Raw genomic sequence first — 26,260 nt, forward strand, 5'->3', positions numbered from 1 at the left:
GTCAATGGCATACGAGATGATGATGAGGTCGTGTGCGCATGTGATGGTGGAGAGGGGGGTCATGGAGACATTGAAGATCGTCACGCTGAGAGATTAGCCCTGGGGCATGGGCCACATGACCCCAGTGTACTACATGCTGCAGGGTGGAGGCCGACTCCCTGGGCCTTGCTGGTGAGCTACTTGTTGATTTAATCCTGAGCCCTCCTCTGGATACCAGTGTTGGAGATGTGTGAGCTGACAGTGTGGTAGCACATGGTGTAGAATGCCGTTGAGAGGTCAAGGGGGTGGTCTCACCATTGTTGAACAGGGCAAAGTTGTCGTTGGTGGTGGCAATGATGACGGTTGCAGTGGTGTGATTACTGTGGAAGATGTTCTGGTGCCGGTTGCCTGGAGCTGTTTGCACGGAGGAAATTTGTCAGTTGCTCGTTGAGTGTCTTCCTGATGACATTTGCTGGGTAGGGAAGCAGGGTGATGTTCCAGGAGATCCTGCGGTACTGCCGTCCGTTGTTTAAGAAGGGCCTGGGTCTCTGCATGCCTCCAGCTCCCATGGAATGTGGCAAACTCAAAGGAGACATTCATGACGTGCTGGACGTGGGCTTCAAGGATGGGGAATGATGTGGTTGCGATGTTGTGTGGGAAGGGGCCTGATGGAGAGCCAGAGTGGATGGTGCACATGAGCCAGGTGGTGTATTTGCTGCTGACGGGAGTCCAGAACCTGATGGGGGTTTGTCCCACGGATAATAGTGCTGTCTGCCTCTGTGTGCCAAGGCTGTCGTGTATGGCCATGAGCTTGCAGTGGTAGAAAGTTGCAAGGGATGTGATCTGCCTTGCAAGGGTGGGGTGTCTTTTGGATGGAGATCTGCTGTCAGTTCACTCACAATGCTGATGAGCTTCTTGATGTCGTGTGTTTTGGTGCCTCTGCCCTATCCGAAGGATCTCCACTTGTCCTTGCTGATGATATGGTGATGGCTGTGTGTGGCGTTTTCCAGGGCTGTAAGGTAAATGAAGGTACTTTGTGTTGCAAGGTTTGCACAAGATTCTGGCTAGATCTGTATGAGTCCAGTAGGTCTACCTTGTCCCAGGTGGCTTAACTGTTGTTGTGCTTCACAGGAAAGTCCGTCAATGTGGCAAGATTGTTGTGTGTGAGGTTGCAGGATGTGGCGGTGGTGTTGGTTCGAGTGTCCCACATAGCTTGTCTGTGGTGACTTACATCAAGCATCTTTAGGGGATCGGTAGCGGGGTGTGGGGCAGTGTGTTACTTGTCGGAGACGTGGATGCAGTATTTTTGGGGATGATGGGACTTCCCAGGTATGAGTCGCTTCCAATACTGCTTGAATTATTTGCAGTATCTACAACTATTATGGATATACTTACTTCTTCTATATCGCGGTACTTTACAGGACATATACGTTATATATAAATGGCACTAGCGGACCAATTTGTCTATGGCATGGTCGGCATATATATTATTCTTTGAGTTTTTATTCGTAATACTTTGGTATTTTAGCGCTTGCTGCTTTTGTATTTCACATGCACTGTTCATAACGTGACATGGTTGGCTATTTATTGCATCTAGAAGGGGGGACTTTTATTAGAAATCATATATGCCAATTTTAGTGTACCAGGGAATTGGCCTGTATCTTTTGGGGTGATGTTAGTATATCACCAATCATTGTGTCTTTATTTCTAGAATATCGGAACCCTTCTGATCGTGCTCGTATTATGGAGCTGACACATTGATTGTAACTAATTTGAAGCCACCATTATTGACGCTGGCGACACTTTCGCCTTATATACAAAAAAGAGAAAGCAACAAACTTTAAAATAGTTGGTAAGTCTCTTTTGATTATTGGTGACTGACTGCCAGGTTGCTTTTTCTTATTATTTTTTCTCTTTTGGAGATAACCCTGGATTATTATTACGTTCAAGAATCTCTCTCTTTCTTCTATTATTATTTCTATGTACTGACTCTGGTTTTCAATGTATTTATTGACATTAGAATAGTTTCTTTGGGCGACTCTTAGTATTCTTCTTTTTCGCCCTTTTACTGCGAGAGGTTGTAAACTATTCTTGAAATGTCCCGTATTTATTGGACTGATTGGCCTCTTATTCTATTATGTTTTTTTGTTTCAATATATTCATTTGTATATATTTTTCATCAGATTATTGATTGCGGGAATTAATGTATGCATGTGGGACTTTGTCACATTGCATTTCGCTCCATTTGTCATAAAGAAACCTATTCTGGTGAGTCCATGGTGATATTTACATTTTTTCTTGTTGTTTGACTATTTTCTTTCTTTCTTCTTTTTTCCCTTTCTTTATGATTCTCCTTTTCTCCACTTTTTTCGCTTGTTATTTTGATTGATTTCATGGTTGCAGATCTATGTGGTCAATATGACAATAGAGAATTGACCTTGCCCCAAAATCAACATTATATAGCCATATACCTTGGATAGAGATCAGAAATGTTCTCAAATATGCATATTTAGTACTGTTTGGGTTTTTATCGTGGAATATAGATGTGTTTTGTGTTAGATATGTGATATATATGTTTGTCTGTAATACATTCTTTACATATTTTGTTCATGTTGTTATAAGGATGTGTTATATTCCTTTTCAATTTGCGTATGTTGTGATTTTTGTATTTGCAATATTTGTGAAATTTGGTCAAAAACATATTTTTGTGGTGTGTGTTGTTATTTTGTTTCATTGATGTCATTTATACGTTGTTATGTTGCATGTTTTCAGCCTTGAAGAAGTTCCAGTGTGGAACGAAACGCGTTGGCTGTGAGTCTTTTAGAAAGAAAATTAAAAGAAAATTAAAAAGGGAATATCAAAGATACTGTTTGGACCTGGACTTCTTTACTGGTGCACCTTTCTCTTTTGCTCTTCTTTACACACATTGATGCCTACATCAGACTCCACACTCCACTACAGATGACTGTCAAGAAGGGTGAATATCATGTCATGGGAGTGATGCTATATGTTACATGCTCCATGGTGAGAAGACATGTATGCATGGTACCACAACATGCACAGAAGCAGTCCCCACACATTCCCAATCCATACCACCAACAGAAAGCCTTGCTGCTATCCTTACCCAAACTGACGTTTCCACGTGTCCGTGCTTGGCACGCTGATTCAGCACACGTTGCAATCCTCATGAGGAATAGCAGGAGGACAAAGATGACACGAGCAGACAACAGGCGCAAAAACCTGGGAATGACAGACACACAAGAAGTCACCTAAAACAAATCTCGCCGCACACATGGTCAGTTACGAAACATGAACAATGTTGGACACATGAAAATTTCAACGAAAGTCTCTCCGCAAAACTGTGTGGCATGACATCATCACTCGAGTGACACATCAGTACACACATCAAAGTCACTTTGCATTCAGTGAGCTGGACACACACATTGCAACACATGCCACTCAATGCTACAAGCTTGCACACTCATACCCAGTAACTCACCATTATGAGAAGAAGTTGCATTTGAGCTGACTCCGGATATCATCCTTCTCCTCCTCGTTACTTGCCTCGTGACCAAGCCCTGGATCCTCCACGGGTGGATGTTCCTGCTCATCAGGATCAAGGATGAGTGGCACTGCCTTCTCAACGGCCATGTTGTGCAGCATGCAGCACACAATGAAGATTTTGCACACCTTCTCCAGTGCATATGGGAGGGACCCGCCTGTCTTGTCAAGGCACTGGAATCGGCTCTTAAGGAGTCCAAACGTCCTCTCAATCACTCGCCTGGTCTGCCCATGTGCATTGTTGTACCGGTGATCTGCAGCTGTTCTCGGGTTGCGGAGAGGTGTCATTAGCCATGGCATGTTGGGATATCCAGAGTCCCCTACATGGAAACATCATGTAAATAAGTGGGTCAGGAGATGCCGTAAGAGCCAAAGATACCGCAACACACAGGACAAACAGAGTATACCCACCAACAAGACATGCTCGTTCGTTGTGCAGCCGCAGCATCAGTTGTGGCACCCTGCTACGTCTCATGATGTAGGCATCGTGTGCTGATCCTGGAAAACGTGCACAGACATGGGAAATCAGCATGTTAGCAAGACACACCACAAGGGCATTTATTGAGTGGTAATGTTTACGGTTGCGATAGGCTTGCTCCTGTGCCTGTGGTGGTACCAAAGCCACATGTGTCCCATCAATGGACCCAATGACATGGGGCATCCCTCCCAGGGCATCGAAATCACCCTTGACATCTGTCAACTCCTCAGGAGTTGGAAATTTGATGAATTCATCAAGGTGCTCCAACATGGCTGCCAAAACATCACGCAGGACACGGCTGAACATTGTCTGTGACATCCCACCAACATCAGCTATGGTCAATTGAAACGTACCTGTGGCAAAAAAAACTGTAGGGCTGCCATCACCTTCATCTTGGGGGTCAGCGCAGTAGGATACCTGTGTCGCGGTTGGAGGTGTGGTACCAGCTTGTCGGTGAAGTCCTCAACCAACTGTTGAGTGAATAGGTAACGTCAGATGCAGGCACGTTCCCTCATTGCAGCCAAGTCTGGCATTGGTCTTGGGACAGGCGGTGCCCTGCAAGACATTGTTAGGAATAATGAAGATTGATAGTCTGCCAACGTCAATGTCAATGAACATAGCACATGCTAAACTGCTACAAAACATCAGGTAACTATGGAGTCTGGTGTGTGGAATACATCCAGGACACACATGCCAGCTTGCTGGCACTCCTACGAAAAGCCAGATACACCTGTTGATTGTCAAGTCTACATGACATGCCCTGAAATGAGCTGGGGGCAAGTCTGAGTGAACAGCCAGAGATATCACCGGAGTGACACACATCCACATAGCTGCATTGGAGGGATGTCATCTCATCCAGACAGTTGACTGCAAGGCACACGTACAGGTCACATGGAATGTCAAATGTACATATGACACACATTGCGATGAAGGGTTACACGTGACAACAATTTCCTTTGGTTTTTGCTTTGTTCGCCATAAGTTGGCAGGGTATGCTCAGACGTGAGTCCCTTGCTCACTTTGCCACTGGATTCAAGCAAGCCTGGCTGAAGACGGCTGAAATGCCAGAAACTGGTCCTAGGAAGCTTGTTTCCGGTCCAGGGAAGACATAGCTTGGCAGTTCGGGCTGGACTGTTCCCATGAGGCACAGGGTCAGACTGATTAGCATATGGCCATGTCTGAACTGGGGCTGGGGTAGCAGAGTGGGCTAAAGAACGGTGATGGATTAAACCCAGATCAGTTGACTGGGGGTGAGTGCTTGCAATGTTCAACACTCCATCCATCATTTCCTTTGGTTTTTGCTTTGTTCGCCATAAGTTGGCAGGGTATGCTCAGACGTGAGTCCCTTGCTCACTTTGCCACTGGATTCAAGCAAGCCTGGCTGAAGACGGCTGAAATGCCAGAAACCGGTCCTAGGAAGCTTGTTTCCGGTCCAGGGAAGACATAGCTTGGCAGTTCGGGCTGGACTGTTCCCATGAGGCACAGGGTCAGACTGATTTGCATATGGCCATGTCTGAACTGGGGTGGCAGAGTGGGCTAAAGAACGGTGATGGATTAAACCCAGATCACTTGACTGGGGGTGAGTGCTTGCAATGTTCAACACTCCGTCCATCATTTCCTTTGGTTTTAACAATTAAACACAGCCATTCAGACGACGCAGACATGTATGCCTGGGAAAATATGATGTCCAATGCACACAGACCCTACAGCCGTGGGAATCCACATGTGGCATGGTGTGCGTAGATGTGTGCCATGCCCATCTCCACACAGACCCATGTTGGATGCACCAACAGCAGATGCAGTTGACGGAACACTAACAGCAAGCTTATGGGAACACATGACACACACCTGACATAGTCACATAGGGGCACGCTGATCGTGACATGTCAGTTGATAGAGTGTCCTTGTCCCTGGCCTCAGGAGACAGGTGCGGGTGTTGATGACTGTGCCATCCCACTGCTGCTGTGCATGACACAGTTGGACTACAGACACACATGTGGCAAGTGGCAAGGTGATGTGTGCCACATAGTGCCCCATCACACATGACATGTGTACACAGGTCATCACACATCAATTGTGCAACTAGATGAGATGACCTATGCAATATCACTGGCTGACACCTAGGGCCTGCACATGAAAGTATGCAATGACAAGTACTTGATGGACATCCTTGTGTGACTCGTAGCCCTCCATTCCTGGCATGTGTACACCTGTATTACCATTGTAAGCGTGTGAAAGGCACCGTACACCCGCAATCATCGCATGTGTACGCTTCATTTCACTATTGTACTTGTGCCGTAGGGGTACGTGTGAAACGCACCGTACACCCACAATCATCGCGTGTGTACGCTTAGTTTCACTATTGTACTTGTGCCGTAGGGGTACGTGTGAAACGCACCGTACACCCGCAATAATCGCGTGTGTACGCTTCGTTTCACTATTGTACTTGTGCCGTAGGAGTACGTGTGAAACGCACCGTACCTGTGTGTGGATTTCAAAGTTACATAGGGGACACATAAGGGACAAGTATTAGGTCCTAAATGCATACTGGTTGTCATGGATACTGAGTTTTCAGTTGAAACGTGTCCATCAGGTGTCCTGGAACAGTCAGTTGGCCACAAAATACAATGTTGCAAAGTGGTTGTTGACTTGACATGATGCTCAAAATTTGAACGATGCAAATGCGTGTCATAGGTGTATGTTGAAAGGGATTGGAGTAAACGTACGATGCAAATGTGTCTGACCAATCACTATGTACTCCTCAAAATGAATGCCCCTCAGCAAGACAGATATAAGTAAGGGTGGGCGTAGTGGGCGTAGTGGGGCTACATGAAGCAACGCGTAGTGTGCCCAAATCTACGCACACTTGCACGCTCTGCATAGCCCCACTATGCACCGCCCGCCTCCCACCCACCCACCTTTTAAATAATACCCTGCATGTTAAATAATTAAATGTAAAGAGACTTACCTGAAGCGCGGCGTCTCGGGGCTCCCTCTTCCTCGTTTCCAACTTCTTGTGACAAATGCGGATGCGCATGCGCATTTCTCGCAAGAAATGCGCATGCGCGGGGGTCCGCGCATGCACATTTGTCACAAGAAGTTGAAAACGAGGAAGAGGGAGCCCCGGAGATGCCACGCTTCCGGTAAGTCTCTTTACTTTTAATTATTTAACATGCAAGATATGATTTAAAAGGAGGGCGGACGGGAGGCGGGTGGCGGGCGGCAGGCAGCTGCGCTTCGCCCTGGCGTGTGCGTAGCGCTTGCCTGCTTCGCCTACTTCGAAAACTGCGAAGCAGGCAGTGCTACGTACACTACGTGGGCGAAGCATAGTGTAACACCCAGGGTTAGATATAAGGCAGCCAGAACCCATGAGAGGGCACTTGTCTGCACAACTTTTGAGTCGACCACACTGCTGCTGTCTCTGCTTCCTCTGGACCATGTCACGTACTGTGGAGCGGGCCAGCCATTCACCCTGGAGGAGAATGAGGCGTTGCTGGCCTGCCTCCTCCCACAGTACACCAAGCTGTATGGGAGACCAGGGTAGCAGGTGAGTGCTGTCTCCACTACCTTTGCCTATGCACCTGTTGTGTGACTGTCAATATTGTGTCCAGGTGGGACAGACATGCAATGTTGTTTAGAGTGGGTCCCAGGGGGGGACATGCTGATGTCTCTCATGCAGAGCATGATGTAGTTCCTGTGTGCACTCCTCACTTGCATTGTGCTTACTGTGACTTTCACTGCATAGTGCATGACACATTCAGCCTGGCAAATCCTTGGTGGCTTTTTTTTCCTATTGTCCTGAGGTGAATCAGTGGTCCCCCCGGTGTGACAGGTACGTAAACATACGATGCAAATGTGTCTGACCAATCACTATGTACTCCTCAAAATGAATGCCCCTCAGCAAGACAGATATAAGGCAGCCAGAACCCGTGAGAGGGCACTTGTCTGCACAACTTTCGAGTCGACCACACTGCTGCTGTCTCTGCTTCCTCTGGACCATGTCACGTACTGTGGAGAGGGCCCAGCCATTAACCCTGGAGGAGAATGAGGCGTTGCTGTCCTGCCTCCTCCCACAGTACACCGAGCTGTATGGGAGACCAGGGGAGCAGGTGAGTGCTGACTCCACTACCTTTGCCTATGCACCTGTTGTGTGACTGTCAATATTGTGTCCAGGTGGGACAGACATGCAAGGTTGTTTAGAGTGGGTCCTGGGGGGGGGACACGCTGATGTCTCTCATGCAGACCATGATGTAGTTCCTGTGTGCACCCCTCACTTACATTGTGCTTACTGTGACTTTCACTGCAGAGTGCATGACACATTCAACCTGGCAAATCCTTGGTGACTTTTTTTCCTATTGTCCTGAGGTGAATCAGTGGTCCCCCCGGTGTGACAGGTGACTGTACCCACAGATGTGTATGAGTTGAGTGGACCTGTGGTGAGAGTGTCCAAATGATGTGTACGACCTCATGGACATTGATGTGTGTGAATGTTCCTTGTCATGTGGGTGAGTGTCTATGTGAAGTGTTGCACCACAGCTGCATGGAGGAGGCAACAGATCTACCCATCTGATGTGACAAGTAAGCCGTGCTGTGTGTCTGACTTGCAGAGCTAGCACAACACCTGTGACACCCCACTGGCAAGTGGCACATGTGCAGAGTGAGGGTTGAATCCACTGTTGTCAATGACAGGTGAGTGATCTGTGCCTGGGTGTGTCTGTCTAGTCTGCTGAGGGTGCGTCAGTGGAGTTGGACATGTGACTGCTTGACACGTGCTGGCCATCAGCCTGCTGTTGCATGCGCTGCACAGTGTGTGCCATGATCAGTGAGTGTGTCGCACCCCTCATGCCACCTGTTGACTTTCAATGCCATGTAGTGCATTGGGGCTTGCACACAGGCCAATTTCTTATTGTGAATGATGCAATTCCTGTCAGCATCCTATGCCCTGTTCAACATTTAAAAGATGTTCAAATGTGTGTCTCTGGGACATGGAGCAGGTGTATTGATGTTGTGTCACTTTGTCATCCTGACAGGTAACTGCCTACGAGAAGGGGGAGATCTGGCGAGACATCGTCAGGGCCGTGAGATCTGCGTATTCAGAGCCTGCCACAGGTCCGCAAAAGGTGGCAGGACATCCAGTGCTGGACCCGGCGGATTGCCCGGGTCCAGCTGGGGATCGACCCTCCTCACCCCCATGGCGGCGCTGATGCCTGACCCCCCACATGAGCTGTGCCCTGGCAGTGATACGGACCGTACTCATGCAATGACCCGGGCAGCAACACTTCACAGCTCCAATTACATGTGCACTATCTATGCAGTCCTGTAACCACATAGACACTGCTCATTCACACTCTTTCAATCACTCAACCACCACTTATATACTAATGCAATCATCCACGTTTTATCCATCCACTAATGCAATAACTCACGGATTACAGATACACTTGTACAATCATGTAGGCAGTACTCATGCACTCATACAGTTACCATGCGCTACCCATGTAGTCTTTGAATCAAACATGCTGAACACATATACCCCAGCAATCATGCAAACATTAGCATGCAGTTATTTCTGGTTTTAAACCAGATGATTTAGTTCTGAAAAGAACTCTTTTTTCTTCTTAAATTTTTTTGTGTTTTTTAAAACTATTTTGTAATTTTTTTGGGTGTTTTTGGAAAACCGAAAAAAGCAACAGCCTAAAGTCTTAACTTTTGGAATTCTAAAATCATTCCAACAACAAAAAAAGATTTTTAGCAGAGATGGTTCCTTGCTGCAGAACAAACAACATCCACAGATTGTTCACCACAACATAGGATGGTATTGCATTTTATGCGTAGCTGTTTTAAAAAACAAACTCTGAGCTTATGTCCGGCCCTCGAGATGATCTACTTGACGTTCTGAAGTACTGGGACCAGCTGCCAGGTCACCTTGTTGCATATTTTGTTGTGCACGTCGCATATGCTCCCGTGCAAAATATCTGCGGTGGATTGTCTGGAGGTGCTTGTACATGCTCGAAGTGCCACAAGAGTATTTTTTGTCACTACCTCTAGACAAAATCTGTGGACAGAGAGTACAACTGACCTTCCTTGTGTTGACTTTCTTTTCACCATCTGGGATGGTGAAAAATTTACAGACGATGGATTCTGGTCTCTTTTTCGGAGGTGGTCCTTCTATCTCTTCTTCATCAGAAGTATGTTCTTGTTGAGGATTGGAAGAAGCCATTTCGAACTCTTTCCAAAAACACCCAAAAAATATATAGGCTAGCAGCGAAAACACAACAGGTGTCCTCCTGTGAAGCTGCAGAGAGAATGACTAAAATGGGTGGGATCCTTCAACTTTTAGAATGGGAAATCTTATGAACCAATGAAATGCTGTCTTTTAAATTCAGATGGTAATCGCGAACCAGGCGTGCAACCGGCGCACCCGACGCGAATTAGCGAAAACATATTTAACAATAATATAAGTTTAGTACAAGTACAAATATATTATTTTGATAAATAGTTTAGATAATCTATTGCCCTCAGGTATACATTAAAGTTAATATATATAGTTTTAAATCATCAAAACTATTTGCAGGGGTAACGCACCCGGCACAATCCCATACGTATATGACATAATGCAGGACCAGGTAATATGTGACATCATCAGCAGTGCATTGCGGGGGCGTGAGTTATAGTTAGCTGAACTAACAATAACGGCAGAATTTCTCTGGTTTTGTACGAGTGAAATGTCCAACTAACTATAATGTCAATGAAACCTATGTTTTTTCAGCGAATGTCTAAGGTTTTTAAATGCTCATTTCTAACTATAACGTGCCTGAAACCTATGGTTTTTTCAGTGAAAATATATACGGGCGAATTTCTCTGGTTTTATATGAGTCAAATGTCCAACTAACTATAACGTCTCTGAAACCTATGATTTTCTCACTGAATTTCTAAGGTTTTTTAAATGCTAATTCCTAACTATAGCGTCCCTGAAACCTATGGTTTTTTCAGTGAATTTCGAAGGTTTTTTAAATGCTAATTCCTAACTATAGCGTCCTTGAAACCTATGTTTTTTTAAGTGAATTTCTAAGGTTTTTTAAATGCTAATTCCTAACTATAACATCTCTGAAACCTATGTTTTTTCAGTGAATATATATATAAGTATATATATATATATCACAAAAAACTAGTCCAGCACCGCCACTAGCAGCCAAAGGTGGGAAAGACGCTGGCAGAGACCTCTTCGATGTACTCACGCTGATAGGAACCAACAGGAGTCCGGAATAAGTACAGGCATTTATTTGGCAGTAAATATAAATCCATTGCATTCGTCGGACATAGTGTCCACCATGACGCGTTTCGCTCGCGTCCGTTGATTTCAGTGAATATATATATATATATATATAGATATTGTAGAAGACTCCACAGTATTTTATAAAAAAAGGAATACCTCGCACTCCAAGGCTCGTTTCAAAGAAATATTTAATGGCAACGCGTTTCGAGCAAGCGCTCTTCTTCACAAGCCAACAGTCACAACTTACTCGTCCACCATTTTTAGTATATGTAAACATACATAACGGACCAAAATTGCTCGTGCACTGTCACAAAGGAGAATTCTCATTTCATGTAATTTTCCGATGTTATGCTATGGCGACAAACCCACCATTTGGATACCAAACCGAACTCAAATAAACTGAAATAAACATAAGGGCATAGTCAGAAGAGTATACATATAAATATGTATAGAGCAGAAAATGAAACCCAATGGATACTCATCCAATATGGATAAAAAGTTCCTCATCTTCATTTAAACCAAAAGGGTTCCTGGACTCTAAGAGGATGATATACTGCGATTCAAGGACTCTCAATTGTTTCTCCCGATCTCCCCCTCTGGGGTTTGCCGGCACCCTGTCAATGCCAAAGAATGAAAAACAATTAACATCTTTGTTATGATATTTCAGCCAGTGCCTCGCAGTAGAATAATTCAAATCCACATTTCTAATCGCTCTTAGGTGTTCAAAGGGCCTGAAAGTTGAAAGTGCACCACCGACAGCCTCGGACACCTCCTCCAAATCTGAGTAAATCTTTGAACCAGATTCAGATGTTACCACTTCCGGTTCCCTAAACCTACCAAATTGTTTGAATTGTTTAATTGCACCATCGTATCTCTTCCCAAATGTCAAGAGCCTTCCACTGGCATAATCTTGTTTATCTCTCAAAAATGTAAGTTTCTTTTTTTGCTTGATTTCTTCCTACTAACCTGTACAGGAAATCCACAGCCGGCAATAGCATTTTACATGCCAGGAGCCACCATCCCCCTAAATTGAAATGGAGTATCCCGTATGGGGAACTCCTACGGGCCAAACGCAATTGTAGCTCTGAATGTGCCTTTGAGAGGGAGCAGGAGGCTATGTTACAGAGATTCAGAGCGAGGGGTTACCCAGAAGATGTCCTCATAAATGCTAAGGAGAAAGTATCAAAACAGAATAGAGCAGCATTACTGGTGAAGAGACCCAAAGGTGATAAAGGTGAAAACAATATCAGAATGATTACCACATTCAATGTGGCAGCCAAAGCTGTGAGTGATACGCTTAATAAACATTGGCATTTGGTCAGGAATGACCCAATCGTAGGTTCAACCGTGAATGCGTATCCTCAGGTAACATATCGCAAAGCTCGTTCATTAAAGGATATGCTTGTGAGGAGCTATATGGGGGCAAGTAAGAAGTTGACATGGATACAACAACAGAAGGGTTTTTTCAAGTGTGGAATATGTAAGGCCAGTGGTACGAGTAAAAACGTTAAGACATATCCTTTGCCCACAGGGAGAACAGATGTTATAAAGAAATTAATGAACTGTAATACGGAGTTTTGTGTTTATGTTATCAGGTGCCCATGTGCCAAAATGTATGTTTGTAGCACGATTTTCCGTGAAAAAGTGGATTCTTGAACACCTAAGAGTGATTAGAAATGTGGATTTGAATTATTCTACTGCGAGGCACTGGCTGAAATATCATAACAAAGATGTTAATTGTTTTTCATTCTTTGGCATTGACAGGGTGCCGGCAAACCCCCGAGGGGGAGATCGGTAGAAACAATTGAGAGTCCTGGAATAGCAGTATATCATCCTCTTAGAGTCCAAGAATCCTTTTGGTTGAAATGAAGATGAGGAACTTTTTATCCATATTGGATGAGTATCCATTGGGTTTCATTTTCTGCTCTATACATATTTATATGTATACTCTTCTGACTATGCCCTTATGTTTATTTGAGTTTATTTGAGTTCGGTTTGGTATCCAAATGGTGGGTTTGTCGCCATAGCATAACATTGGAAAATTACATGAAATGAGAATTCTCCTTTGTGACAGTGTGTCAGAACACTGTCTCTATTGATGCATAAGAACAATGTTACCCTTATGAGGCGATTACTGAATCAGTACTGTTATGGATTGTTGATTTAATGGTGACATCCGCCTGTCGAGTGCCCCCTGATCTTTCCTGCTGTGTTTAAAATTTCGTATAAATGTTTTGTGACTTTACACTTCTCACCAATTTATATTCTAATGAAAATGATTTGTCTGTGGATATATTTTTGGACCATGACTATTGGGCCACATGGCCTGCATTTTCAAGAGTCTATATGTGGAAACAGATTGTTCATGAGATATTTGGATAAATTGTTTAAAATATTTGTGTGATGTTCCACATAGAAGGCCACTTGGCCTTGAGGATTTGTATTACTTATATATTGTTTATGTATTTGCAATGAATAATCAAATTATATTTGCATTTATATTTTTTGAAATATTGTAATTGACGCACTGTTATTATGCAGTTTGAAATGCGTCTTATCTTCATTTCTGAATGAAAGTCTTTTGTTCACTTCTATGCTCGGGTTACGAGCAATTTTGGTCCGTTATCTATGTTTACATATACTAAAAATGGTGGACGAGTAAGTTGTGACTGTTGGTTTGTGAAGAAGAGCGCTTGCTCGAAACGCGTTGCCATTAAATATTTCTTTGAAACGAGCCTTGGAGTGCGAGGTATTTCTTTGTATAAAATACTGTGGAGTCTTCTACAATATAATACTGGGACCCGAAACCCGGGAACTCGCACCGACCCCGGGTGGAATGGAGCTGACGAAATCGGGAAATCTTATATATATATATATATATATATATATATTTTATTTTTTTATTTTTCACTGAAAAAAACATAGGTTTCAGGGATGTTATAGATAGGAATTAGCATTTAAAAACCTTCGAAATTCACTGAAAAAACCATAGGTTTCAGGGACGCTATAGTTAGGAATTAGCATTTAAAAAACCTTCGAAATTCATTGAGAAAATCATAGGTTTCAGAGATGTTATAGTTAGTTGGACATTTGGCTCATCTAAAACCAGAGAAATTCACCCGTTATAGTTAGTTGAGCTAACTATAACTTGTGCTCCCACAATGCACTGGTGATGATGTCACACCTTACATCACTCATGGCATGGTCAGTGACATCACTCATGACATCACTGATGACATCTCAAATGACATCACTGATGACATCATCCAGTGAATGTGTGTTTCTGTAAAGTTGAAATATTTTTCATATATATCTATGCCAAGGTCTATTGAAGAATGAGTGGATATAGAAGTGCCTGAATGGATGATTTAGTAGATGCATGACTGACTGTATAAGTCACTGATTGAACGTATGTTACTGAATGCATGGGTTAATGACTAAACTGTGTGAATGTCTATTTTAGTCTCTCAGTTGGTGTGTAAGCAGGTGCATGGGTTGGTGAGTAGCTACATCAGTGTCTATATGGGTTATTGATTGATTGTATGCGTATCTGTATAGGTGTCTGAGTGTCTATGTGGGTGGGTGGGGGTGTCTGACTCTGTGCATACATGTCTGAATAGCTGATTCACTGGTTGTATACATTCAAAAGTGCATCTTGAAAGTGCTGTATGGGTAGCTGACTGTGTGTACAGGTGTGATGATTACTGAATTGATGTCTCAGTTTTATATATGTTAGTAACTATATATGTTTTTAGACAGTATATGAGTGTTGGGGTGTATAATTGACTATACTTGAGAGAGAGAGTGATTGCAAGAGTGTCTACATACATGAATGTGTAATTGTATTAGTGATTGTATAAGAGAGTAAGTATGTGTTAGTATCTATATAAATAAGAAAGGTGGTGCGTGTATAAATAAGTCAGGTGGTGTGTATATATCTGCATAGGTGAGTACATGAGTGTGATTGATTTTTGGCATGACTGAGTAGATGTGTGAGTAACTGTATGGATCAGTAGCACTGTGTGAATATATGTATAGGTGTATGAGTAGATATTATACTGATGTAATGATGAGTGACAGCATGTCACGATGGCCGGGGAATTCTCTCCTCAGGATGACGCTGATGCTTAATGGGGTCCACCTCCCATCTGTCCCCAGTCCGGAGAACGTGTAACACACGCGGACTCGGGAGACAGGTGGGCGAGGGAAGGAAGGGAAGGAGCAGCTGGGAGAGGGATCTGAAACGAAACAAGCACACCATAAGACACCTGTCAGTAGTGACCCACTCGTTGTCTCCCCCCCACTTTGCAGTGATTCCTCACCTGTACCTTCCTACCCGTGATACTGAGGGATCTCGGGCCTGGTCTGCGTGAAGCTCAGTTGAGGTTAGCACTGACGTACAACCGCAGTGCCAGGCCGGACCCTGGGATGGGCCCGGCGGGGCACAGGGGCGCTGCTTCCTGGGAGCAAAGACCAGCACTTGGACGGCAGTGCTTGATGCCCCCAGAGCGCGTCCCGGAACAGGGTCACTCCCAAAAGAACGAAGAAAACTGCCTCCCTGAAGGCTAAAGGAAAGAACAGTACACACAGTTGTGTAGTGCTGAAAAAGGAGCGGGCGCTGCTACTCTAAACCCAGAACTCCGTGGGCCGAGGAGCGCCCCAGTTCGCGCTGCTACTCTGTACCCGGAACTCCGTGGGCAGAGGAGCGCGAGAGATGGATGAGGGAAGAAAACGGGAACGTGGAAGGTTCTTCAGACGCGTTCCAGCGTCGGGGCACACCGGCGAGGTTTTCACCTTCGCGCTACTACTCTGGACCCGGTAATCCTTGGGCAGAGGAGCGCCGATGGAGTTTCCCGGGAGGCTGGAACGTTGAGGCTTGGGAGTTCCCCGCGGTCTTCTTCGCACCAGAGAAGGCGGCGAGGTAACTCCACTGGAGTCGGAGAGTCTGGATACAAGGACGAAGGTGAGGCCGAGGACGCGGGACTGGAACGTTGCTTCCGGAACAAGAGTGCGAACTGGACTGGCTGGAATCATCGGCACCGCTCGTTGTTCGTTGGCGGCTTTAACCGCTGTCGCGCTCGGCGCAGGACACGTGGGGCGTGTTCTGCCGGGCGTTCTGGGAAACGTAGTTCCCCCTTCGTAGCGGTGATGCGAGCGGCGTGCTACTGGTTCTCGCCACCTGACAGTACACCCCCCTCCCCACCCAGGCAAGCGCCGCGAGGAGCACCGGGCTTCTCGGGGCAGCGGCGGTGGAAGGCAGTCACCAGGCGGGGGGCATGGATTGACGATGCCGGCTCCCAGGAATGTTCTTCCGGACCATACCCCTTCCATGCCAGGAGGTACCACACCCTGCCCCGCACCAGTTTGGAGTCCAGCACCCTCTCCACCACGTATTCCCGCTCATGCTGCACCCAAACCGGAGGAGGGACTCGTTTCACAGGACAAAATGAGGGATTGAGCAACGAGACGTGGAACACGGGGTGTATGTGCATGTGTGCAGGGAGACGGAGTTGCACAGCCAAGGGGTTGACGCGGCGAACCACCGCATAGGGGCCTATAAACTTGGGATTGAACACACTGGGTTTCTTGAAGGTGATGTGTTTTGTGGACAACCATACTTTATCCCCCTTACGATACACGGGATCGGGCCTACGGTGCTTGTCGGCCTGTAACTTGTACCTGTGTTTTGCTACGCGGAGGTTTTCGCGGGCCGTTGTGAGGGTCGAGCGAATCTGCGTGAGCCGGTGTTGGAGATCGGGCAGAGTGACGTCAGAGCGAGGGAGCAAAAAAGGGGTGAAACGAGGGTGAAACCCAGAGGAGAGGTAGAAGGGAGTGTGTTTCGTGGACGCATGGACGGTGCTGTTGTAAGCTATCTCAGCCACCCATAACCACTCCACCCAGGCCTCCGTGGCTTTGTTCACATAGCAACGGAGGTACTGCTTCAGGGTTTGGTTGAGACGCTCGGTTTGACTATCGGATTGGGGATGAAAGCTGGTGGACAGGGACGATTGAATCTCCAGTTCGGTGCACCAAACTTTCCAAAAGCGGGCGGTGAATTGGGACCCCCTGTCCGACACGATCTCCAAGGGAAGGCCGTGGAGCCTCACGACGTCCTTCAACATGAGTTTTGCCAAGGCACCAGCTGTGGGTATCTGCTGGCACGGGATGAAATGCCCCATTTTGGTGAGGTAATCGATGACGACCACAATAGCCGTGCAGTTCTGATCTTTCGGTAGTCCCACTATGAAATCGACGGAGATCTTTTCCCACGGAGTCATAGGGGTTGGTAGCGGACGCAGGAGGCCTTGTTGCTTGCAGTGGTCGGTTTTCATCTGGGCGCAGACGGTGCAGTTCTTGACCCATCGCAAGATATCCGGCCGAACCGATGGCCACCAGAACTGTCGCAGTACCTTTTCCAGGGTCTTGGAGCCACCCATGTGACCGGCACTGGGGGCGTTGTGACACCAGCCGAATACGAGTTTTCGGAGGCGGAGTGTGGGGACTAGAACTCGGGAGCCACACAGGGGGATGCCTTGCAACAACCGCCACTCCCTGTGGCTGCGCAACCAGGACGACCAGGCGAACGATCTGATACCCCGTTTCACTCCGTCGAGGAACGATCCGGTTTCCACTCTCCCCACCACGTTGTCGGGGGTAATGATGGCTCGTTCTGCGTCTGCCAAAGGGAGACAGGCCATCCCTTGGCGGGACAAGGTATCCGCCTTTTGGTTCTGGGTTCCCGGTCGGAACGTGACGAGGAAGTGGTACTCCGCGAAGAAGAGCATCCACCGTTGTTGTCTGGGGGTGAGATGCCGAGCAGACCGCAAAAACTGGAGGTTGCGATGGTCGGTATAGACCGTGACCTGGTGTTGCGCCCCCTTCAGCCAGTGTCTCCATTCCAGGAAGGCTTCCCGAATGGCCAGCAGTTCTTTTTCGGCGATCGTGTAGTTCTTTTCGGCGGGGTTGAGTTTTCGGGACAAGTAGGCCACTGGATGGAGGTGGCCGGTGTCTGGATGCCTCTGTGACAGAACTGCCCGACTGCGATGTCAGAAGCGTCCGCCTCCACTATGAACGGGAGTTCAGGTTTGGCGTGGCGTAGGACCGGGGCGGTGGTGAATGCGGTCTTGAGTTGCTCGAACGCTCTCTGAGTCTCGGGTTGCCAGGAAAACGGAACGCCTTTGCGAGTCAGTTTTGTAAGAGGTGCCACCAGTTGGGAGAAATGGTGGATGAAGCGCCGGTAGAAGTTGGAGAAACCAAGGAAGCTTTGTACTTCCTTGACAGTTGTGGGTGGCGGCCACTTCACCACTGCTTGCACTTTCCGATCCGACATGACTTGTCCGGCGGGAGTCAGGAGAACGCCCAGGAATTCCACTGTCGTCACGTGGAATTCACACTTCGTGAGCTTGCAGTATAAATGGTGCGCGCGGAGGGCTTGCAAGACCTGTCTCACGTGGACGACGTGTTCCTTCTCATTGGCCGAATATATAAGGATGTCGTCGATGTACACAATGACGGATTTATCCAGGTAGTCTCTTAAGGCCTCGTTGAGGAAGAACTGGAAGGCGGCCGGGGCGTTGCAGTGCCCGAAGGGCATCACAAGGTACTCGAATAACCCATACCGCGTCTTGAAGGCCGTCTTCCACTCGTCCCCCTCTCTCATTCGAACCAGGTGGTACGCCCCACGGAGGTCCAGCTTGGTGTACAACGCTGCCTCCCTGACCTGCTCGAGTAGCACCGGGATCAACGGCAAGGGGTATTGATTCTTTATTGTCACAGCGTTGAGCGCACGATAGTCAATGCAGCAGCGCAACTCGCCGTTGGCCTTTGGGACGAAGAAGAGCGGAGAGGCTGCGGGTGATCGAGAGGGGCGAATGAAACCCAACGCGAGGTATGTGTCCAGGTACTCTCAGAGGTGGCGCATTTCGGGTCCGGTGAGAGCATAGACACGGCAACAGGGGATGACGGCACCAGGTTCCAGGTCGATGCGGCAGTCATATGCTCGATGGGGTGGCAGCTCTTCGGCCTTCCGTTTATCGAAAACGTCCGAATAGGCACTATACCATGCCGGGAGTACCACGTCTTTCTCCGCTGCCGTGGCGATATGTTTCTGAGAGACCAACGGAGGGGTTGGTGGCGATTCAGGCACCGCACAGTGTTGACAGCAAAAGGTGGAGCAAAAGGAAAGGGTGTTCGCGGACCACTCTATGGTAGGCTCGTGTTTCCTTAACCAGGGTAGCCCCAGAATGAGCTTGCACCGGGGAGCTTTAATGATGTTCAAGACCAACCATTCGCCGTGGGTCTTCCCGATGGTCATCCAAAGGGCTGGGGTGACATAACGGATGGGCCCCGAGTCCAACTCTTTCCCGTCTACTGCATAGATGAGTTCGGGCGAGTGTTTGGGGAGAAGAGTGACCCCCAACTTCTGGGCTTCGGTCTCGTCCAAAAAGCAGCCTGTGGCTCCAGAATCGATCATGGCCCGAATGGTCCGAGTGGTATGGTCTATCACGACTTGAAGCGTGAGGAAGAAGTGACCCGGTTCAGCCTCAGCATCTGCTTCCACTGAAGGGATGGAGTGGTAGCTTGAAGGCTTCCCTTCGAGGTCCTTCAAGCCCGGGCATTTCCCGCCTCCCCATCTCCCGTCACTGCCGCGGCTTGGCCTGCGCGAGGCCTCCCGACCTTAGGTCGAACGGGACATTCCCTGAGGTAATGGCCTTTCTTGCCACAGTACAGACAGAGGCCCTGTTTCCGGCGGTAGTCTCTCTCACTCGATGTTAGGGACGCTCTCACTGCCCCTATCTCCATGGGTTCGGGCCGGGCCTGCCCGTGATCAGGTGCTCGCGCCAGGTCCGAGGGCGGAGGGGGTCTTTCCTTTCTCCTATGGTCTCTTTTCCTCTCTAGGAGGCGGTATTCCAACTGCGAGGCAAGTTCCATCATCGCGACACAGGTGCGTGGTTGGGGGTCTATTTGTGCAATGACGTCCTTCAATTCTTCCGTTAATCCCCGGTAAAAGATGGCAGACTGTTTTGCTTCAGGCCAGTCTGTTTCCGCTACCAATCTCCTGAAACTGTTGAGGTATCCGAGAAAATCGGAGCTGCTCTGTTTGAGGTCGAGAAGATCACGGTCCGCAGAGAAGGTGTCAGCTCGTCGGTCGAAGGTTTTCTCGAACTCTTCGCGGAATGTATCCCAATCATAGAGCAGGGCGTCGTCTCTCCTGACGATAGGAACCTCCCATTGGGCCGCCTCTCCTGACAGGTACGAGATGAGGAACGCCACCCTAGCCTGGTTTGTAGCGAACAGCTTGGGCTTACAGTGGAAGTTAAGGAGGACCTGAGTCATAAAGACCTGTACTTTCTGCATATCCCCATGGAACCGTTCAGGAGGGGCCAGGGGAACATGCGCGGGCATCTCTACCATGACCTGGGGCGTGGAGGCTGGGCCTATAATCCCGGCATCAAAGGGATTCCGTTGGATACGGTCCATCCGGGAGTGTAGGGCAGCAGTTTCCTGACGTGAGGCGGCTAGTTCACCCTGGACAAGAGCCAGGGCCGCCACCACATCCTCTAAGGTGGTCATCCCCTATGACAGCGTGATCGGGAGGAGCGGCAATTCGTGGGCCGATGATTCTGTCACGATGGCCGGGGAATTCTCTCCTCAGGATGACGCTGATGCTTAATGGGGTCCACCTCCCATCCGTCCCCAGTCCGGAGAACGTGTAACACACGCGGACTCGGGAGACAGGTGGGCGAGGGAAGGAAGGGAAGGAGCAGCTGGGAGAGGGATCTGAAACGAAACAAGCACACCATAAGACACCCGTCAGTAGTGACCCACTCGTTGTCTCCCCCCCACTTTGCAGTGATTCCTCACCTGTACCTTCCTACCCGTGATACTGAGGGTTCTCGGGCCTGGTCTGCGTGAAGCTCAGTTGAGGTTAGCACTGACGTACAACCGCAGTGCCAGGCCGGACCCTGGGATGGGCCCGGTGGGGCAGAGGGGTGCTGCTTCCTGGGAGCAAAGACCAGCACTTGGACAGCAGTGCTTGATGCCCCCAGAGCACGTCCCGGAACAGGGTCACTCCCAAAAGAATGAAGAAAACTGCCTCCCTGAAGGCTAAAGGAAAGAACAGTACCCACAGTTGTGTAGTGCTGAAAAAGGAGCGGGCGCTGCTACTCTAAATCCGGAACTCCGTGGGCCGAGGAGCGCCCCAGTTCGCGCTGCTACTCTGTACCCAGAACTCCGTGGGCAGAGGAGCGCGAGAGATGGATGAGGGAAGAAAACGGGAACGTGGAAGGTTCTTCAGACGCGTTCCAGCGTCGGGGCACACCAGCGAGGTTTTCACCTTCGCGCTACTACTCTGGACCCGGTAATCCTTGGGCAGAGGAGCGCCGATGGAGTTTCCCGGGAGGCTGGAACGTTGAGGCTTGGGAGTTCCCCGCGGTCTTCTTCGCACCAGAGAAGGCGGCGAGGTAACTCCACTGGAGTCGGAGAGTCTGGATACAAGGACGAAGGTGAGGCCGAGGACGCGGGACTGGAACGTTGCTTCCGGAACAAGAGTGCGAACTGGACTGGCTGGAATCATCAGCACCGCTCGTTGTTCGTTGGCGGCTTTAACCGCTGTCGCGCTCGGTGCAGGACACGTGGGGCGTGTTCTGCCGGGCGTTCTGGGAAACGTAGTTCCCCCTGCGTAGCGGTGATGCGAGCGGCGTGCTACCGGTTCTCGCCACCTGACACAGCATGTATGACTGACTCTATGAGTGTATGTCTAGCTTATAATATATAGATAGGAATCAGTGGATGGGTATCTAGTATCTGGTATTGGTGTGTCTATGGTTTTGAAAATGGCAGTCTGTAGTTTAGAGTACGTGTATCAAAGGTTATATTAGAGTGTGAGGAGGTGTGTCAGACTATCACGTGGATGATGTCACCAGTGATGTCATTTGAGATGTCATCAGTGATGTCATGAGTGATGTCACTGACCATGTCATGAGTGATGTAATATGTGACGTCATCACCAGTGCATTGCGGGCGCGTGAGTTATAGTTAGCTCAACTAACTATAACGGGTGAATTTCTCTGGTTTTATTAATCAAATGTCCAACTGACTATAACGTCTCTGAAACCTATGTTTTTTTCAGTGAATTTCTAAGGTTTTTTAAATGCTAATTTCTAACTATAACGTACCTGAAACCTATGGTTTTTTCAGTGAATTTCTAAGGTTTTTTAAATGCTAATTCCTAACTATAACATCTGTAAAACCTATGGTTTTTTAGTGAATTTCTAAGTTTTTTTTAATGCTAATTCCTAACTATAACGTCTGTAAAACCTATGGTTTTTTCAGTGAATATCAAAGATTTTTTAAATATCGAACTACTATTGTGCTATTTGTCATTAGTTGTTTTTTCCAACTTTTCAACTACATAAAATAAACTGCAAAACTGCTATGTAATGTAATATATTTCACAAATTACTCTGAGTTTTTAAATAATACAAAATAATTTAGCTTTCAGAAAAAAATGTTCTCCCTTTTTTTGCTGTCATCAGCTTCTACTTAACTTCACTATTCACAGTGATGTCAGTGTAGATTCATCATGAACAGCAGGAAAGAAAAAACAATCAACTAGATTGTTAAAAAAAACAAATCCCTAATTCTCGCAAATATAATACAAAATCAACACAAATAACACATCCAATACTATTTCCAATCTTCAAATCTTACCTTTATTTTGTAGTTTCGGTTCACATTTTGCAATACGGCAAATAATGTATCAAAAATTTCGCTTTGAAATCATCCAGTATGAATTCCTTAAAGTATCTTTACACCTTTCCCCTAGGCTGAATGATGTATCTAAAATCTTTGTTTCAGAAATATTAAGTATGAGTTGGGTAACTCATAAGGCAATGTCGGTTTCATTTCCAAGTGTGTATCGTTGCAGTGACTCCAACCATTATTACACTTTAAATGAACTGTGTAATGTCCACTTGTGGTAGTACTTCCAGCATGGAAAACAATAGCAACTGTTGCAAAAGTTCTTCCAGTAATAGATACTTGACTAGTGACAAAAAATTTAATTTTGGTTTCCACTTTTCTTCCTTCGGTCTACATCTACAGTATTGCAGCATTATAATCAAATATTTTCCATATCTTTGTAGGCATAATGTAGATAGCATTGTTGATTTACAACACGAACACATCATCTCGTGATCAGCTTCTTTTTCCCAATTTGGAAAATGGAAATGGTACAGATTTGCAGTCAGGTATTGTCAAATATAGAAATCGTTCTGTGTCAACTATAGTGCTTGAAGTTAATGAACACTGTTCTCATTTATGTTCCCATTTGTAACTGAGTCCAAATAAACTCTCAATCTGAATTCCTTCATCTTCTAGTACTCCAAGCATAACCATCAGAAATTCTTGTGCATCTTGTTGTATATTAGCACTGAACTTTAGAGATCCAGTACATGTATCCAACAGTTGGCAAATACCAGAAGCAAAATGGATCTTACTTCTATCAGTTCTCAATTCTTGAAATAAAGTGCCAAACATAAACTTTTTTCCTGACTTTCCATAATTTTACCATAAACATCTTCAAGACAAAATATAACGTTTAGAATAACATTACCATAGCAGTTGACACCAGAAGCATTTTCTAATTGGTATCCGACAACCTCGTCACTTGTTTGTATTTTCTATTTCTTTACTTCTTTTTTTTTCTCTTGATTTTGCTTCTGCTTTCCAACCATAGTTGATTCTTCAACATGTTTGCATTTTGAACACACACCACGTTTCTCATAAATAGGATATTCACCAAAACTTGGAGCATAAAGCCTTCTCAAACGATTATATTCTCTTACACAATCAACATCAGCACTAACCTTGTTCTCATCAAAATCAATTAAATACAAACCAGACACCGTTCTAACTCGAGATAATGCAACATATACCACACCTTCTTTAAACACAGTTCTTCCTACATGTACCAAAGTATTATCTACACTTAAACCTTGAGATTTATGAATAGTTATTGCATATGCTAAACAGAAGGGAAACTGTTTTCTACGAACATACAATTCTTTAACAAGCAAAAAACGTACAGCACAGCGCAATCTGTCTTACCTCTGTAATCTGATCAAATTTAACTTTCAAGAATTCAATTCCATTTCTATTTTGATATTTCACAAAATCAACAACTTTCCCCATTGCTCCATTCACTAAACCTTCTTCTACATTAAGATTACGCCTCAAAATTACCAGACAGTTTAAACACACATCTACATTTTTTTCTAAGCCAGCAGGTTTTGGTACAGACTTTTCCAGAGAATCCAATTTAGTCTGTAGTTTTTCTGAAAGAAGAATTGTTATTCCTTGATGCTCGATTTTATCAATAGCTTAAAGTGTACTATTTCTTGATTTTCTAATTTCATAAACTCTCTATTAAATGTATAACACTCTTCCCCTGTAGGCATTAAGAAAACTACAGACTTTTTTTCTTTCATTTTCTTGTACATTACTTCTGCTGGTGTGTTTTCATTTGTAAACAAGTTCTTTAGTAGACGACTTTGAAAAGCTTCTTTATCATGTTTGCTTAGAACACCAATTCTTACATCTTTTAGAATATTTGCATAATCTTCATCTCTTGCTTGTCGCATATTCTGAGTGAGTTCTTTATATTCAAAGTTTAACCACAGATTCACATTTCCAATACTTTCTTTGGGGCATAGCGCTTGCAAATTTATCGCCGGCTATCTCTGGAATTTATCGCCTGGTTTGCGCGTTAGTAACAACGCGCATCGCCGAGGCGATAAAAATTCCAGAGATGGTCTTAGCCACAAAATCCACCCCCATGTTAAGTATGCCTTAGTCAGGAATTTAACAGACATTAAATTCCTGCGTTAAGGCCTACTTAACGCGATTTTAAAAATCGCTACCCTCCCTTATTAATATCGCGAAGCTGCCTTTGTGATATTTTCCCAAGGGAGTCTTGTCAGGCACGCCTCCTTTGCATCTTATTAGCGATGCGATCGGAGGTGTGCTGCAAACGGGCGCTAAGTCAGGAAGACTGCTGATAAGGCGATGAAATTATCGCCGCTTTTCGCCAGAAAACGGACGCAAAAGCGGCGATAATTTCATATCGCCTCCTTGTTAATATGCCCCTTTGTGTCTTATGTAGAAGAGTTTTAAACACTGGTTCTCCTTTTACAAGGGTTAGTTGTAGCAGATCTCTAAAAAACAATTAAATGTTTTCCTCCAAAGGGAACGTCGTAATCTGTTTTTAATGCCTGTTGCAATCTTAAGTGTACAAAAGCAAGCATTAAGTTTGAGACCATGCTCACCTCATCAATAATTAATAGTTTCATTTTCTTCAGCACTCTTGACACTTCATGAGAAGCTTCTCCAGACAACTTCTGATATTGTAATTTATTATCATGCTCAACTGGTAACATCAGTAATCTATGCAGAGTAACTCCTTTAAAATTTGTGTGCAGCTAATCCAGTTGGAGCTGTTACCATAGAACATAAATGTGAACCAGTAATTTTTTGAAGATAACTGGTCAAAACTTTAATTAAAAAACTTTTACCTGTCCCAGCTTGACCACTGATGTACATCAGAAGAGGTTTAAAAGATGAACACTAAGGGTGGGCAACAATTTCAGACCTGCTCGCGGAAATTGCGAAAATTAAACATTTTAAAAACTTCCGCGATTTGCGAGGGAACGAAAATTGTCACCTAGGCAGGTGTGCTTTCTCGGTTTCTCCCCATATCTACCGTCATCAATTTGCTGTAATCCTTGATGGAGCTCTGTGCACCCATGAGTTTCTCGAGCGCAATCCCCGTGTAGTTCCTGACACCAGGAGGTTCCTTCTGTCTCATCTGCTGCTCACTCGAGGGACCCCGGCACTCGTCGGCGCTGTGGCAACGTTACAGACAAACATGGTCATTGTAGACAACTCTTCTGGCCCTTTACGCAGCT

This window comes from Triturus cristatus, chromosome 10 (genome assembly GCF_964204655.1).
Source record: "Triturus cristatus chromosome 10, aTriCri1.1, whole genome shotgun sequence".
Taxonomy (NCBI): Eukaryota; Metazoa; Chordata; class Amphibia; order Caudata; family Salamandridae; genus Triturus; species Triturus cristatus.